The sequence below is a fragment of the Falco punctatus genome, assembly GCF_963210335.1.
Source record: "Falco punctatus genome assembly, chromosome: 7".
NCBI classification, from domain to species: domain Eukaryota; kingdom Metazoa; phylum Chordata; class Aves; order Falconiformes; family Falconidae; genus Falco; species Falco punctatus.
This window is the reverse complement of record NC_137587.1, coordinates 49,468,446-49,484,588: the sequence shown is the minus strand read 5'-3', so window position 1 is coordinate 49,484,588 and position 16,143 is coordinate 49,468,446. Positions and strand designations below refer to the sequence as shown.

Genomic DNA, 16,143 nt, shown 5'->3' with positions numbered 1-16,143 from the left:
ACTTAAGTGCTGTCCTGACTGCTTCCTCACAAGATGCCTAAGGATCCTTAATGCGGACTTCACAGATAGGAAATGTTACATTAATGATGAACATTTTCTAAAATCCTGCCTTTAACTGTCACAGAAATTAAGACTCAATTATTCTAGGGCACTAACCATTCTGCTGTTAAAAGTTTTAACACATCCTATGATACATGGGTGGAATAAATACCTTACCTGGACTGGTAAGGGAGACCAGCTGTACTTGTAAAGTTCAGAAATGCTGTACTATTTTTTCTGCCAAAAGTCATGTAAAACTACTGTCAGACCTATTCCCTTTCCCTCTCAAGAACAGAGGGTAGTATAATAAGGGACCGTAATAAATGTCTGAAAATCTGAATTCTTCACATTTTTGAAATTGTAGCAAACAAACCCACAACACACACAGATGTCTTTTTTTTAATTCATGCCAAATAGAAGAAATGTGGAGATATGCAATTTTTAATATATGCAGTTATATTACTGTTTTCCATCTGTGTAACCAAACTGAAGGAAAAAAAAAATCTATTGTACACAGGTTCAGCGAGACTTTGAGAAGAGCACAAAGACCTTTTACTCTGTTCTCTCAAATACCAGAAACATAGTCTTGGTCTACTAAATGTGTGGTAATTCTGCTCTCCCTTCTGTTTTTAGTAATAGCTTGCACTTCAGTCACTTTTACAAAAAGAACCTACAATTGGATAGAACTGGATAGCTAGGAGAAGCTAGGGTCTTTCTACTCCCACTTTTAACATTTTTGTATTCCTGACTAGTATATTGACCTGGTGTAGACATGGCACAAGTCTCAAGTATAAAAATATTTTAGATCTTTCATGCCCAGTTATGAGTGGATGAGAGCAGAGAACAGGATAAACAGCAAAGAAAAGAAAATGAAAGAAAAAAGATTTTGGAGAAAATGTTAGCAGAACTGAGCAACCTTCATATTAATGTGTCTTTTTGTGCGTTTCAGAAGTCACACAAATTACTTACCATTAGCTAAAAACAGCTACAGAGATGCTTCTACAACGTGTTCTGAATTTCAGTTTTGCTAGGCATTTGGTAGTAAAACAGCTACCAACAGAGTAATAGCAAAATTATTTTTGTTTTTCAATGATAGAGGAGATGGGACGAACCTAAAGATGGCATTTTAACTACCCAGTACACCATCAGATACTAAAATTCCAACTTCTTGCTAATACACGAAACTCACAAAATTACAGACTTGTCTCATGTTTGGCTTTTGAAAGGTCACATTACTTAAACTCTGGTAGCAGTAAAACAATATCCTCTATAATCTGTACAAATTACCTTATCATACTGCATTAATAAAAAGATATCAGAAAAATCAGTTACCGCTTAAGTTTAAGGCATTTCATCCATTCCAATGTCAACAGTTGGCTTTGCAAAACCTTCTGCAGTTACTGGCAATAAATCCTGCTGAAAATTTCAGAGCTTCTTACTTCTCCAGACAAATTCGCTTCACACCCTTCTCTTCAACGACTACTGGTGAGGACAGCAACATTTTCTGTGAAAGAAAGACAATGATGTTATCTCAAACAAGTTTCAAATGTGATTTACTGTTAATTTCCCTTCTTTAGTAACCTTCTGATCTCTTAAATGCTTAAAGAGCCACATAAGATACTTGGGTTCTTATCAGAATTCTGGCTGCACAGCTGGCACACCAGACATCTATCCTCTTCCCTAGCATTCAAATTTCTTTTCTGGACCGCAGGAGCATACTGCTACAAGTCTTCTTTTAATTTTATCTGCTATATAGCCACACTACTAGCTTTGAAATAAAAGCACAGGCTGGAGTGCAAATGCTGAGGAATGGCTTGTAGAAGCTAGCTGGTATAATTAAGAGCTTTTCCTAGGAAAAGGAACAGGTAATCCTAGCAATTTTCTTATTTTTAATTACAGTTTCCAAACAAAATATAAAGAATGAATTAGAAAAAAATAACAAAACTATCTACATATATTACATGTTTTAATGTACATTAAACATAATACAAAAAAGCACACAGGTTTATGTTACTTATACTTGCATATTAGCAGTTCATGGTGGTTAACCTTCATTGCAGTCAGTTACACAAATAACCTTAACCTTAATCCAGCAAAACTGAACAGCCACAGACACTTAGAGGAAAGCTCAGCTTCTAATACAGGAGCAGAGAAGTATTTGTTGTTTTTCTGACAGTGTCAAGGCTGTGCCTCTAACTCACGGGTCTCCCGAGTTACTCAAGATAACAGTATTACCTAATTATTTTTGGGTTTTGTTTTTGGGTTGGTTTTTTTCTCCTTCCCCCAACTTCTCCCCTGCCCCAGTGTTCGGCTTCTGTAACTTCACTGAACACACTCGTGGATAACAAAGTTGGGGGGAAGTAGGCAAATGCCCAAAGAAATTTAGTTGTATTATGAAAGCTACAAATAACATGAAACAAAGCACTTTATAACTTCTGAGAAAAGAAATTACAGTTTGGTGAGCACACACAGACTATGTGATAGCAAGACAGCATTGACAAGCATGACAAGCAAAACCATTGACTGCTGAATAGCATCAGTGAAATGCTTTGACAACAGTTATCAAAACAAAAACATTTTTTTAGGACATTTGAAAGGAAGGTACTGAAATAGCTTCGCAGATGAGCAGTAACAGGTGAGATGAGTAAGAACCATCATAACAGAAAAGACACATTATGTGCTTAAAAATTAATGAGAAAGGTGACTAAACACACACACACACACCCGAAGACAAAGGAATAGCCATTAATTCAGTCTTAAACTCAAACTTGTGGCTCATCATCTAAATGGCAATATTAGAGATAAGTCAAGAGCTTACTCTGGATGGAGAATATTTAATGCTCTCTTCCCAACCTGAGAGTCACCAACCAATACGCTCTTGTAGATGGGATTAGCCAGAAATACCATATAGGACAAGAACAGAAAGGAGAACAGAGCCCTGCACAGAACCTGGCAAATCCTCCAGAAAAAGTGGTGAGAGCGCACCATGGTTCTTAGTCCTCAGCAGCAAATTTTTTTTGTATATTAGAGAATTCTTTAAGAAAAACAGCCCTGAAGAACAGAGAAATTGGGAAATGCTTCATGGCACAGAATGGTTGCACTGAACATGTACTCAAAGTCTCTCAATAAGGCAATGTGTTTGTGTAAAATTTTAACTCCTTTCAGAATATTTTTTTTCTGGCTAGAAAAGCAAGGGACTAGGAAGTTTGTGAATTTAGGCAGCATGCTCAATTTAAAGAAGCTGGCTAGGGGAGGGGGCTGGATTTCTCCTTTAGTGCTTGAGGTGGCCAAGTTCCACCAGACAGCAGCATGTGTTCTCAAACTGTAGGCACCTCTGGGCACATCTCTATAGGAAACACCATGACAGGAAAACACTGTCATAGGTGTAACTGTGTCTAACTTTAAAAAAAGACAGCATAACAGTAGAAATAGTACTTAATGTATGGCAATACTAAAATTCACCAAGGGCTAGCAAATAATGTACATAACATCCTCATGGTTCCCAGGACTGTTATCCCAGGAACTTAACAAGTAAACCCAAACGTAAAATTATTTACGAAACCAAATGCGGTTACATTTCTAACTGTGCCACTTCTTTAAATATAAATACGCCAGAATACTGTAATAAAATACCAACATTTACATCCATTTTCTCATTTCAGTTGCATGCAGGCATTTTTACTTCCATCCTAAAATTCTGCAGACTTTGAACAGCGGCAGCAAAGGGGTTTGCTTGCCATTTGCCTTTCCTTGCAGAACTGTAACCCAACAGCTCTGGCACAGCTGGAGATGGCACAGATTCACTACCACAGCTTTATATAAATCAGGTGTTCTTTTGGCTCTTTAGGAACATTTAGGCATTTTTTTAAAGCTGCCATTACATTATATTTTATAGGTGCCACAGTAAAAGTTTTATCTCCACCATAAGCATACAGCATATTAAAAGCTAGCTAAGTCAACAAGCGGTATGGAGGTCTCACATAAAAGTTGTTATTGTGGTCGCAAACAGCACACTGATTTAAAAAAACATAATTTACCACTCAAAAAGAAAAGAATTAAACCCTGGCACAAACCCTGACCACTCTGTATTTACTTATGCTTCAGTGCTCAGTACCTATAATTTATGACATCTTCAGTAAAATTGATAAAGACAACATGAAAATCCTCCTTTTAGCTGCTGCTCTTACTAGACAATTAACATAGATGGAGTAAATGAAGGTATAGATAAATGCCCCTCTTCATCATCTGCCTTGGCTTTCTGTAGAAGCTGCAGGCAGTTGAAACTCGGTATGAAAAGAGCTGCCATGTGACTCAGTCCCATACAAGCTGTCCTCACATAACAAAGAGCAAGAGGAATGCTAAACAAATGAATCACAAGCCATTTCTGCAAAACATCCCCAACTTTCTAGCAACTGCCAACGCTGGGAGCTATCTGTCCTGTCAATCTGAGTGACAGCCCATGAATAAAGGGGCATCTAATTACAAGATTAGTAACAGGAAGTTAACATTTCAAAAACCACCATAAAAGTTATGATTGCTGACTATGTAAGGAGGCAAAAACTGCAGCAAATCCACAAGAAAGTAAAGCCATGATTTGGGACATATTTTTCCTGTTGATGTTGACTTGAAGTGAACTCTTCACAGCTGTGAATGACTGGCAACTTACAGAATGCTAATCAAAAGAACTACTCTTCACTTTCAGATAGCTATCAGATTTGCCAAGCTAAGAGGAGTCTGGAAACATTTATGCTGTTTAATGTATCAGCATGCTGATATCTTGGACACAAAAAGCTGTAAAAATAAGTAATTATAAATGTGCATGTTATTTTTTTTCACAATACAGCAAAGACAAAAGAAACAGATCATTTCCAAGTTGATTGTATCAGCAAATATCGCAATATAACACAATATCACAGGGTCAGTATCAACAACTAAAGCATTTCATTAAACTATGGGATTTTCCTTCAATGGAATTGCACAGGCCTCCTGCATGACAGCCTTGCCAAAGAGGCTGCAAGAATCACGTGGCACAGAAAATGCTGATCTAAAGAGAAGAATTTCCAGAGATCTCTCTGAGGTGCGAGGAGATATTGCTGTTATTACTGTACATGTAGATAGACTGCTCAGCTGATGGCATTTCAAAGTGGTATTACCTAACCACTGACCAGGTAACAGAGGGATGCATTTTGGTTTTGAAATAGTAACTTCTTCACTTCAAAATTGTCTCCTTGGGATATGAAATGCTGTAAGAGATTATATATCCACTCCTAAAGGAGACAAAGGGAACAAATCAGTATAGGAAATGTGCCTTCCTTTCCACATATACTTATGTTTTTAATACAAATTCATAGATGTACAGGAGATGAAACAGGAAAGAGAGGAGCTTAAAAATAAGAACATTTTTAACTTAAAAATATTGAACATAACATGAAAATACTGCTTAAAATAGAACTGATTCACGGAGAGAAAGGAAGTGCTCAATGACTTGCTCATGCTTAAGGACTCTTAAACAAGTATCTGTTATTCATGCTACTGAAGGATTTGCAACTCCAGAACTACTGATTTGAAAAGATTTTGACACCATAAGATGAATACACATCTCAAAGGGCTACCATATAGGTTAAAAGCCTCTGTGCTCTCCAGTACTATTCCTTTAATTGAAAGAAAAAGTTAGCAAGACAACAAAAAAAAGGCATTAATTGCTTTGGTCCTGTAAGTGAGGCAAAAATAACATTCTTTGCCCAAAAGAAGCTCCAGGTATCTTTCCTGTAGTCAGACCATTCAAGCACAGGTTACAACTGAACTCTGAATATACAGCCACCCTCTATTCTGTGACCACATCCAGCTGACCCAAAACAGAAAAGTAATACATCTTATAGCTGTAGTAGCCATCCTAAAAAGTTGGAAACAATTCACTGTAACCAAACTGACTTTCTAGAACACAAATTGTACCTGGAAATGACATCATCTTGGGTATTATTAACTGGGAACATATTTTCCTTTACCAAATAAAATACTTTGCCATGCACTACCATAATGAAAAACCAAGCTCAAGATATTAAACACGGCACATCTGAATTGAAACAATGAAATCAAAAAAACAACTATCCTCATTCTCCCAAAGAACCCCCAAAAGTCATGTCAAGAAGAACTAGTGATGAATTCTGAGACTACTGGGGCCTATCCATACCCTAACATCTAAGAAGAGGAGAAAGTCAGCAGAAAGAAGGTACTACTTGTCATCCATCCTTATGAATGAATCATGTAGTACAAACTTCTTATAAAACACATGGTTTATTAAAGGTTGGAAGAGAGTTTCAACTTAAGCCAAAAGGAACTTACAAAAATCACAAAGAACTGTACAGTCCTGCAAGGGAGGCTATGGGACAGAAGACAGAAACAAGAGCAGTACCTGTTAATAAAGCAACACAAGTCTACTGCATCATTTTTACTGTTCTTTGTTGTAGCAACAAGTAAGATTTTTATCTCAACAGCTATTGAAAATCTAGGCTTTTACTGATATTTCACATCCACAAAAATGTTATGAATATCTGAATGTGGCTTCCTAGAGGAAGATTCTTGGCACAGCAATACAAGCCTCAGGTAGCAATATGGACATAGCAGTACAGGAAGAAGGAAAAATCAGCAGTACTATAGCAACAGGAAAAATTGAAAGGAACAATAAAAACCCCACCCAACCTCAAAACCTCAAATGGCCATTTATGCAACTTTCTTCCACAAACTAAACCCAAAACTTGCACTGGGATTACTATTTGAATTTCAATCCACTCCCCCGCCCACCACCACACTCCTTTGCTGTTCACTGAGTTTTATTAGAACCATCTGTGAGATTCTCCCCTTCCAGTTTATGTCTGTTAATCTGGCAGCTGCACTTTATCACCTATTTAAAAAAAATAATATAATCTTTGTTTCAAAGTTGTTGAGACAGAAGGTCTTTGACAGGCTAAAAATTATCTTTAAAATCAACAAAGAAGCCACATCATATGCTGCGCTTTACAGATTAAAGGGGAACAATGGAAGTTGGAGAACACACGTATTTTTAATGCAAAGATAAAAGAAGGTTTTAGGGAGAAAGAAAATTTCTACCAATGCAGTTTAACTGACAAAAGCCACAATTTACCAAAGTACTTCAAGTTGCCACTGCAAGTAATTTCAAGATCATTATTATCATAGATTGACAGAAGCCAAAGAAACACCGAGTATTTCCTTACAGCATCTTGTTGGCAAAAAATAAGCAAGGGGAGTGCTAAGAAAATGTTTAAGTATAGTAGCAAGAGTTTGAGTGATTTTCTTTATACATGATGCAGTTATTACAAGTTTTTGAATACAAGTCACAGGCTCTAGAGTTTCTTTTTAATAGGAGTACCTCAGAATATAATTGTCACTGTGATATCCAGTACTCACCTTGCTATAAAATCTGAATATTATGTGTATTTGTATACACATATGAAATTCCTTCTTTCTACTACATGTTTTAAAAGTGGGTTAATAAAGCAGTATTGTTTGTACACATACCAGTCACGCCAGGCAAGATCCATTCATCAGCTAAAAAAAAAAAAGTACAACACGCTTTGCGATCCTCTTTAGCTTTATTAGCCTGCACCTGCTGCTGCTTAAGATTGAATCTTTCAATATAACCCTCCTAAAACATATTCGTTCACTTATATGTACAGATATACATATTATCACCACGCACTTCATGCCGGAATAACTTTCTGCCTGTAGCATATGATGCAGCACATCATCACTGTTGAAAAATGGCAAAAATCCTTGTGGCTTCAATTTGTTTTGGTATTTCTCTCCTCCAAAGTGTTTCTGCAGAAGCATTTGCCTACTTGCATAAGAATGGCACAACCTTAATTTTGGGGGGGGGGATTAACAGAGACAGACACTTCTTCCAGATTTCATCAAATCACCTCATAAAGCTTTGTAAAAAGGAAAATGCACTTCATGTATGAACACAAAGTTCTGAAGGCTTTAATACTTGAGGAACACTACTTCTACTTTTTGATTTATAATATTCTGAACATTTTCGTCCTTTTCCCCCTGCAAATAAATACTTGCTTTTCCAGTGTTGTTGCTATTTAAAAGGTAACAGACAAGTACAGACAACATTAAACTGCTATCAAATAATGTTTGTAGGTGTGTACATTTGAAGGATTAATTAACTGGACTTTTAAAAATTTCCCCAGAGTTCCCTAAACACTGGAAATAACTTTTTCCACATATGCACTGCATTTAACTCCATAAATCATATCCAAGACATGTGCCTTGTTGTCATCTCTCATGACCTTTCTGATTCCATTTTATACAACGTAAAGTCTGCATCTTCCCTGAGCAAATTCTTAATTCCTTGTTGAAAAAAACAAGATCATTTAAAGTTACTCAAGATTTCTACAGCTTCATAAATGGGATTTACCGTTGTGATAAACACAGTCATGATTCATGTCAAAAATAGAATGTAGTGTGATAAGTGTAATCGTTGCGCCCTGTGTAAATCTGGGACCTGTATCGCAGTTGTGAGGGGGCACGTGTGGTTCTCCTTTGAGACGATGTGATGGCTTCCCCTTCCCCTGAGGCAATCGCTGCTTGGCAAAGCCCGCCGGCCGAAGGAGATAAGGAAAGTGAACCATGCCAGAGAAGGCCGGCCGAAGGAGACAAAGACCTTGAGATTTGAAAAAGCGCGCCAAAGGAGAGCCAGTAGGAGGAGAAGGCGTACCCCAATGGCCCGGTGGGGAACGAGCAGGACGAACTGCCGGCGAGAGGAGATTGGTCGAGATCCGGGCATAAAAGACGCTGCTGTTAGGACTCAGGGGTGCCTGTGGTGGAACTAACTGAGTTCTCCGAGCACCCAGTGCTGGTTTTGCTTATTGTTTCTCAACCTAAATTGATTGATCCCAAAATAAAATTGTTTTAATTGTTATCATTTATAACACCGTTTTCTTCTTAGGCTTTCCTTTCAATCATTATAGAGTTTCTTTGGTTTTAAATAAACGTATTAAGCGGTATTTCAAAACTGTCATGACAAACTGGCTTGCTTTCTCCCTTGAACTTTACCATAAAAACTAAACAAATTACAGATATTTTAATTGCACAGACTCTACAAAAAAGATACAAATGTAATAAATTGAGTTGACAGATCATGCAAGGGAGACTTTAAAGGCAGTTTCAGAAGCACTAGAAACAGTACTGTCATAATATAACTTTATAAATTATATATGCAAATAAAAAATTAAAAATAAAGTACACCTGAAAAAAATCCCATTAAAAGAGAATCCATATATATTTTTGAAGAATGATACAAAAAAGTAGATCTCCTCTTGAAAAGCATCCTGGAATCTCTCAGGAGAATTACCAAAATAACCGCAAAGTGTGCGTGCGATCAACTAGGAGAGATTTTTATTAAAATACGTAACATTACTTTTGTTAGCACTCCATTGGCTTATTAGCAATTCTGGTAAAAATGAGATCTCTTGTGAAAACAAGAGCTTCTAACAAAACCAAAGTCTGCAGAAAAAAACTAAATTACTCTTCTCTCCCGCCGTCATCGCCGCCGCCACCCCCCCCACCCCCCCATGTTTGCAGTTGAAAAAACATAATTTGGTTAAATAATCTATTACAAACTCTCTTTGGTGTCTACAGAATATACACGTTTATATAAGCTAGAAACAACAACAACAAAAAGCAGTTTAACCACATAACCACGCCCCCACCTACCCCTCTTTGAAGATATCATGAGCATATTAAGCCAAAACTGCAAACCAAAGAATGCTTAGGAGCATAAAAATAAAGTTATGTCCTGCTGAAAGTGCCATTTTTCTTGCTCTTGAATACATAATGTTGATTCCCGGTTTCAGTTCAACAGAAAGTTGTAAAATGGCAGCGTATTTCCTGATACAACTCCTGGGCTGCATTTCCAACAAGCCTGCCATCAACGCACTGCCTTAGACTGCGGCTGCCCGCTTCAAATACCCTCCCCAAAGGAACAAACACTCACGGATATATGACATAGGTTATCAGAAAATCTTACTGCATTGTGATAAGAAGAGAAATTGGCAGATTGAATGCATGCATGGCATTCTCCTTATGAAATCTGTTCGTATAAAATGAGTTAGTTCCCTGAGAGAAGATGAAAAGAGCCTGGTTTAAGCCTGCTGAATAGGTTAATACCACATACAACAGCAAAAAACCAGTTCCCAACATCAGTGCACTTGAAAGAACTTTTGTACAGCTGCAATTTGAGTACCAAAATGAACACAAGATGAATCCTAACACCCCCTTCTTGGGAAGATCACTTTCAGAAGGACAGCAGGTTAATGCAGCAATCTGCAACCCACTTAACTTATAGGGACTGACTGTCAGTTATGCTGTAAGCATATGTACCATCAATTCATTACGCAGTTTGTCCTTTTCTTTCATTAAGACAGAGAACTCATTTCTGTTGATCCCGTGTCTCCCTTGAACTAAATTACAGACAGGCAAATACACCACTAGCATTTAGGACGTGAAGTAATGTGGCGCGAAACTAGTATACATTTTGACTGACCTTTTGCATAGACTTTATCAGAGCCTTCACTAGTTAATTACAAAATTCCTGTATATTTGATGGATAGTAACAAAAACTAATAAATCAGTAACAATTCACACAGTGGGAAAAACTGAAAGTGAAAAAAATAGAGATTGATACGGGATTGAAAATAGTAAATGATTTGTTGAACAATTCTGAATTATGTACTTTTTGGGATGACCTTGATGGCTCTGTCAGAATGGAATCTTGAGTTTTCAATCCTGCCATTTCCTCGGCTTGTCAAACACAATTTCCAAATTCAGTTACACTGAAACTACCCTTCTCAATGTGGGTTGCCACAGAAGTATTTAGCCCAGAAAACTGATTCAGCTTTAACACAAAACATCACTTGAGCCCAGAAAGCCAACATGCCCCAGGAGAGAGGGCTCGTGCTTGCAAGCAGAGTATGAACAGCATCCCAGACAAAGCTGGAAAATTCCAGAGATGTGTTGCACTGAGCTTTTCCCACAGCTATGGCCAGACAAAGAAAATTCAATTCAGCAGAAAGCTATAGAGAAATGCTTTAGCTGAATTTTTCTAATTACTGAAGTCAGAAATGCAATCTTTACTTAAATGTTAAGCCATATACACAGGCCATTAGACAAAATTCCTTTTCTTTTAAGTAGTTTTACCAGCTTTGACATTTCATAACACTATTATTTTAAGTCTGGTCTGGACAAAAATTCACAGTGATCTCTAGGAAAAGTATTTCCAGAAGGCTATGCTAAAGTATCTTCCATGTAATGCTATCATTTGTCAAAGTTTTACTTGAAAGCATGTGTTAACAGAAGTTGTATGGATCAAAAATTGAGTACTTCCAAGAACATAAACGATGGCTACATTCCATTTCTGACAAGAGCCAATCCACACTTTTTGACTCCTCAATGACGTACCAATTGACCTTGCAACGAGTAAGGCACGGATACAGGATGTAAATCTAAAGCAAGAAACTACAGCAGAAAGCAAACTGAACCGGTTGGAATAGCCAGAAGACAAAGAAAGGCAACAAATGCTCCTGGCATTGAATTAGTGAGATAATGTCAGAAAACAAACACCAGCTCAGTTAAAATGACCATAATTTGTAGGGTCAGTGGACAGTATAAAGACAGCTTAAAGACACGTCAAAATTTACAGTGCTCTGAATATAAAATCTAATTGAACACTGACAAATCTAAGAAAATTGGTAGTATTTGCTGAAAAGCCACCTTAAGGCAAATAGCACTCTGAGCGAGAATAATACCCTGCAGCAAAGACCCGAGGGCATTAAAAAGAGAAATTTGCTATTTCTCATTATGCTATTTCTCTCCCCTCAGGTATTTTAAGGCACTTTGTCTTGTGCTGACTGCAGTTTAAAAATACTGATTGAAATAAACCAGAGTTGTAATAGGAACTGCAAGTAGCTCTTAATGTTTCTGAAATATTAAGATACATAGCAGGCATTTAAATGACACAAAATTCAGCAAGTGTTCAATGGTTCAAGTTTTTCCCCCTCCCCAAAGTTATCTGAAATCCTCTTGTCTGTAACCTGCATTGTCCTGTCATGTTGTTCCTTCAGCATGCGCAGCATAGCATTACACTGTTTAAAACCACTTCATTACAGCACATGAACTGAACACACCAGGGAATTCTGTATCATAATCTGAAGCATCTCCATCTCTCAAACCACTGAAGAAAAGACAATTTCTCTAAACTCTCTCTTACTAGAGACAGGTTGGGCATTAAGTGGTTCTGGCAGCTACACAGATTGAGCTGTATAAAACAGCTGCAAACTGAAAACAATTGGTACTATGCAATACAGAAATAGGCAAGGACAGCAGACAATGCACAGCAAATATCACTCTAGCTCTGGCTTGTCAGACTAACAATACAGCTCAGCTGCAGCATCACTTCATGCTTCTGAACAGAGCAAAACATTTTCTCAAGAAAAGGTATTAAAAGGAGGATACTGAAGTTTAGTATCAAGCCTAATGTTAAGAGTTCCACACTTGTGTTGGTATAGGAACTCACATGAAAAGGGTGAACCTGAAAAGCTTTAATTCTAAACTCTCTCACCATTAAAGAATGTTTATTTGAAACCTTCACTCAAAGAAAAATGAGACAAAGTTAAAACAGGGTAGCAAAGAACTATCAAAACAGTAATGCAAAGTGAGTCACTTGATAATACGCATGGCTGAAAACCCATGCCTGAGAAACAGTTCACTATGCATACACAGAAAGAGGGAAATACCTAACAACAGCAAAGGGGGAATCCTGGATCAAAACTAAAAACTGCTTCTGGACAGGAGCAATCTATCAGGTTGGTGCAGACCACAGGACCAAAGTAACATGGCTCAATTAGCTAAAGAAACTATCCAGGGTGAAATGATGTCAATGAATTTTATACTTCAATAAAACAATTAGAAGAGCTACAGAGACATCCATTAAATATTCCTCTAGAAAATTATTTTATTATATGTTAGTTCAGAATAAAACTTTTCAAATTTGAAAAATTGAAGTAACAAAGTTACTTTTTCAAGCATTTTACTCCTAAACACAAATTTAGGGACAGAGAAATCAACTGTCACAGAAAAGTAAGAGTGCTCCATCTGTGCAGAATAAATTATTAACTTATAGTATTAACTGATCTAAGAAAGGATTATGAGATTCAGCAGATGACATTTAAGGTAACAGAGATAAACTGCAGATTAAGCAAAGTTGCCAAGTACCAAAGATGTTGAAAAGAAGATCAGAAGGATCATACATACCCCAAGGAATGCCCCAGAGGACAAAAATGGTTTACAACATGACAGTAGCCTAGCAGATCAGACCAAAAGTCCAGCTCGCCCATTAGTCTGCTTCTGGCAGAGGCCCAGAGCATAAAGGCATCAACAGCAACACTTTCTCCAAATACTCTCCCAATCTCCAGCAATTTACAGCTTAGAGACTTCCTGTAAAAGAAATGGCATCTTTGATTGTCTTGCATGGAATTTTCTTTCATAAATTTATCCAATTACCATTTGAAGGCATTTACAACTTTGTATGCATAGCATCCTGTGGAACGATATTCCACACTTAACAGCTTTGTCTGAAGTACCTTTGGGTGTTTGTTCTGAATTGCCAGGTTCTTGGGGGGTGCGGGGGGGGGGGTGGGTGGGTGGGGTGGTGCAGAGGAACAGGACAGGACAGACACCAATACAACACATACGCACAGTTGGCAGACCACAGACAGGGATATCAGATAAGAAACTTGTTCCTTTGTATTACCTCTATATTCTTCTTCCTATGTCATTATGATTTTTGACTTCTTTTACAGGCCTCCCTCAACCCATACTGCCCGTGTGAAGTGTCCTGATGTATTTGTTCTGAGTAGGTGCTGCTCCATACCTCACGCTCTCCGCTCTGCATTCCTCTTTTGGATTCTTTTCAAGCTAGACTGCATGTCATATTCAGACGCTTTTGAGAAAAGTGTGAAAGAATTCTAGAGTACTGAGAACAGAGAGATGTGTTTAAAAGTAGAGAAAAATTCTAAAGGAAAAAACATAGAAAAATCAATAAAGGTTCACTGTGATGCTACCTATCTGCAAGCAACTGAACTGTTCAAGCATTGTTACAAGACTTTAAATAGGGGGAAATACCTTTAAGATTTGTAGTAGAAATCTGATTATTTTTCTGTGCCTTCATGCTTTACAAAGCTGAAATAATTTCCATGTGCACTGTTTTCCCCTCAAGTCAGCACCACATTTTGTAACTCTGTAACCCATCAATAAAGAGACAGCCATGCTAGAGGCAGTACACTAATGAGACTTTGTATTCTAATTGTTCTTATATTTAGCAAGGAAAGAAAAGAAATAAGGGCAGCGAAACAGATTTCAAATAAATAGCCTGTTGTGGTAAAGGAGGTTGAAGAATGATTACTAGTCATCTAATACTTTCAAAGTTGTAAGTCTAATACCTGGAACTTTTATTTCCCAGTATTAAAAGACAACTGGGAACCTTTATTATTCACTTCCAAAAGCACAAACTATTCCCAAACATTGGAGAATGTATTTTCATCTAGTACACTGGCCAGTCTTGGAAAAAAACACACCCTTCTGACCTGGGATGCCCTCAGGTCATTATTGCCCACACCAAAACTCTATGGAGTAACCTGTGACAAGCAAAGTTGCTTTCTCAGCTTACTACTACTACCTGATTGTACACCAGTGGTACAGTAGGAAACAGCTTGTTGCAGATGTTCTTTGCTAAAAGGTAAGGTAAGGTCACTACAAGTACAGTCCCCCTGGGGTAAACATCTTGTATTAAGAAAATGCTTCAAAATATACCCATGGCAGGCTCTGCACTGACACACCAAGTTTTTCTCTCTTTCGTAAGCTTCTACACAAGGTCAAATGTGAGTGCAAGAGGCTTGGTTGCTCTTGTGATTGATACTGTTCTCATTTGTGGCTACAAAATGCATTCTATTAACATTTTTGAGAAACTGCCAACTTCTAACCTCCAATATCTCAAACAGCAAAGAATATTATTAAATTAAAATTAAATTAAAATTAAATTAAAATTAAAAAAATTAAAAAAGAAAAATCCCATGGGATACACACAAAACATATTCCATGTTATTGCATCCCTGGACTGCAGAAACCCACACAGGAATTTTAGAGTGTATCTCCTCAGATCAGAAATGTGCTCTGAAATGCTTTAAGTTGCATTAAAATGTTGGTTTCCATTATTTAATAGTAAAAAGAAAATCTGCAGGTGTCATCCATGAGAATATTTTAAGTTTTGTAGTCTGTCAAAGCAATCTTTAATTTTTTGTTGTTAACATGCAGCAAGGATATTTCAGATTTTCCCAGGAGTAAGACAGAGGAGAAGAAAAAGATTTTCCAGTGCTACTGTATCACAACCAAGCTTTCCTGCTCAGGAATTCCCTTTATAATTAAATTCTGCTGGCTGTAAAATTTTTGTTGTCTTCATAAAAAACCATCTAATTTGGAAGAGTTATGAAGGTTTGGGAAAAAATATAATCCATTCTTGCATTTTCAGAAGACTACATGAAGTGTTGATAAAAGCCAGTATTTTCTAAATAGATTTCAAAACACTGGGAGCTAGGGAAGGAAAGTTTGCTCTAGAACAAAGCAGGACCAGACTGGAAGAAACACTAGGTTTTCCACATATGACTGTACTTGAAAATATGGACATAAATGGGAGAAAACCCACTGATATTTGCATATTATGTAACACTCCCAATATTTTAAAGCTTTTCAGCGTATGACTTCATAAATGTAAATATTGCCACAAACAGCTACAGTACATTAAGTGTCAGTGGAAACAAAACAAGCGTATTATGCTGGTGCTCTGCAACATTTGCAGTAGAGAATTCTTTACATCTCTCTGCTGCCCACTCTGCATAAATGTATTTAACTCTGAGCTGCTGCTCTGCCACGATTTTCCCACTGCAATCTGCTGCCTATTATCCTCTCAAACCCCATCTACAAGTCATTTTTTAATGAATTGAGCTGGTTAAAATCCCTGCTCCTTTTTCC

General features: G+C 37.3%; 1 protein-coding gene across 7 annotated transcripts in view; it reads right to left on the bottom strand.

The window, feature by feature from the left end:
- Positions 1–16,143, bottom strand: part of PEAK1 (pseudopodium enriched atypical kinase 1) — a 118,369-nt gene that overhangs the window by 64,533 nt on the left and 37,693 nt on the right. For 6 of the 7 annotated variants that reach the window (XM_080396850.1, XM_080396847.1, XM_080396852.1 and 3 more), the window contains one exon: positions 1,372–1,543. The gene's annotated coding sequence lies outside the window, so the exon portion shown is untranslated. Of the gene's footprint in view, positions 1–1,371; positions 1,544–13,371; positions 13,555–16,143 lie in introns of those variants that run through there. The other variant, XM_080396848.1, reaches the window with a different exon arrangement.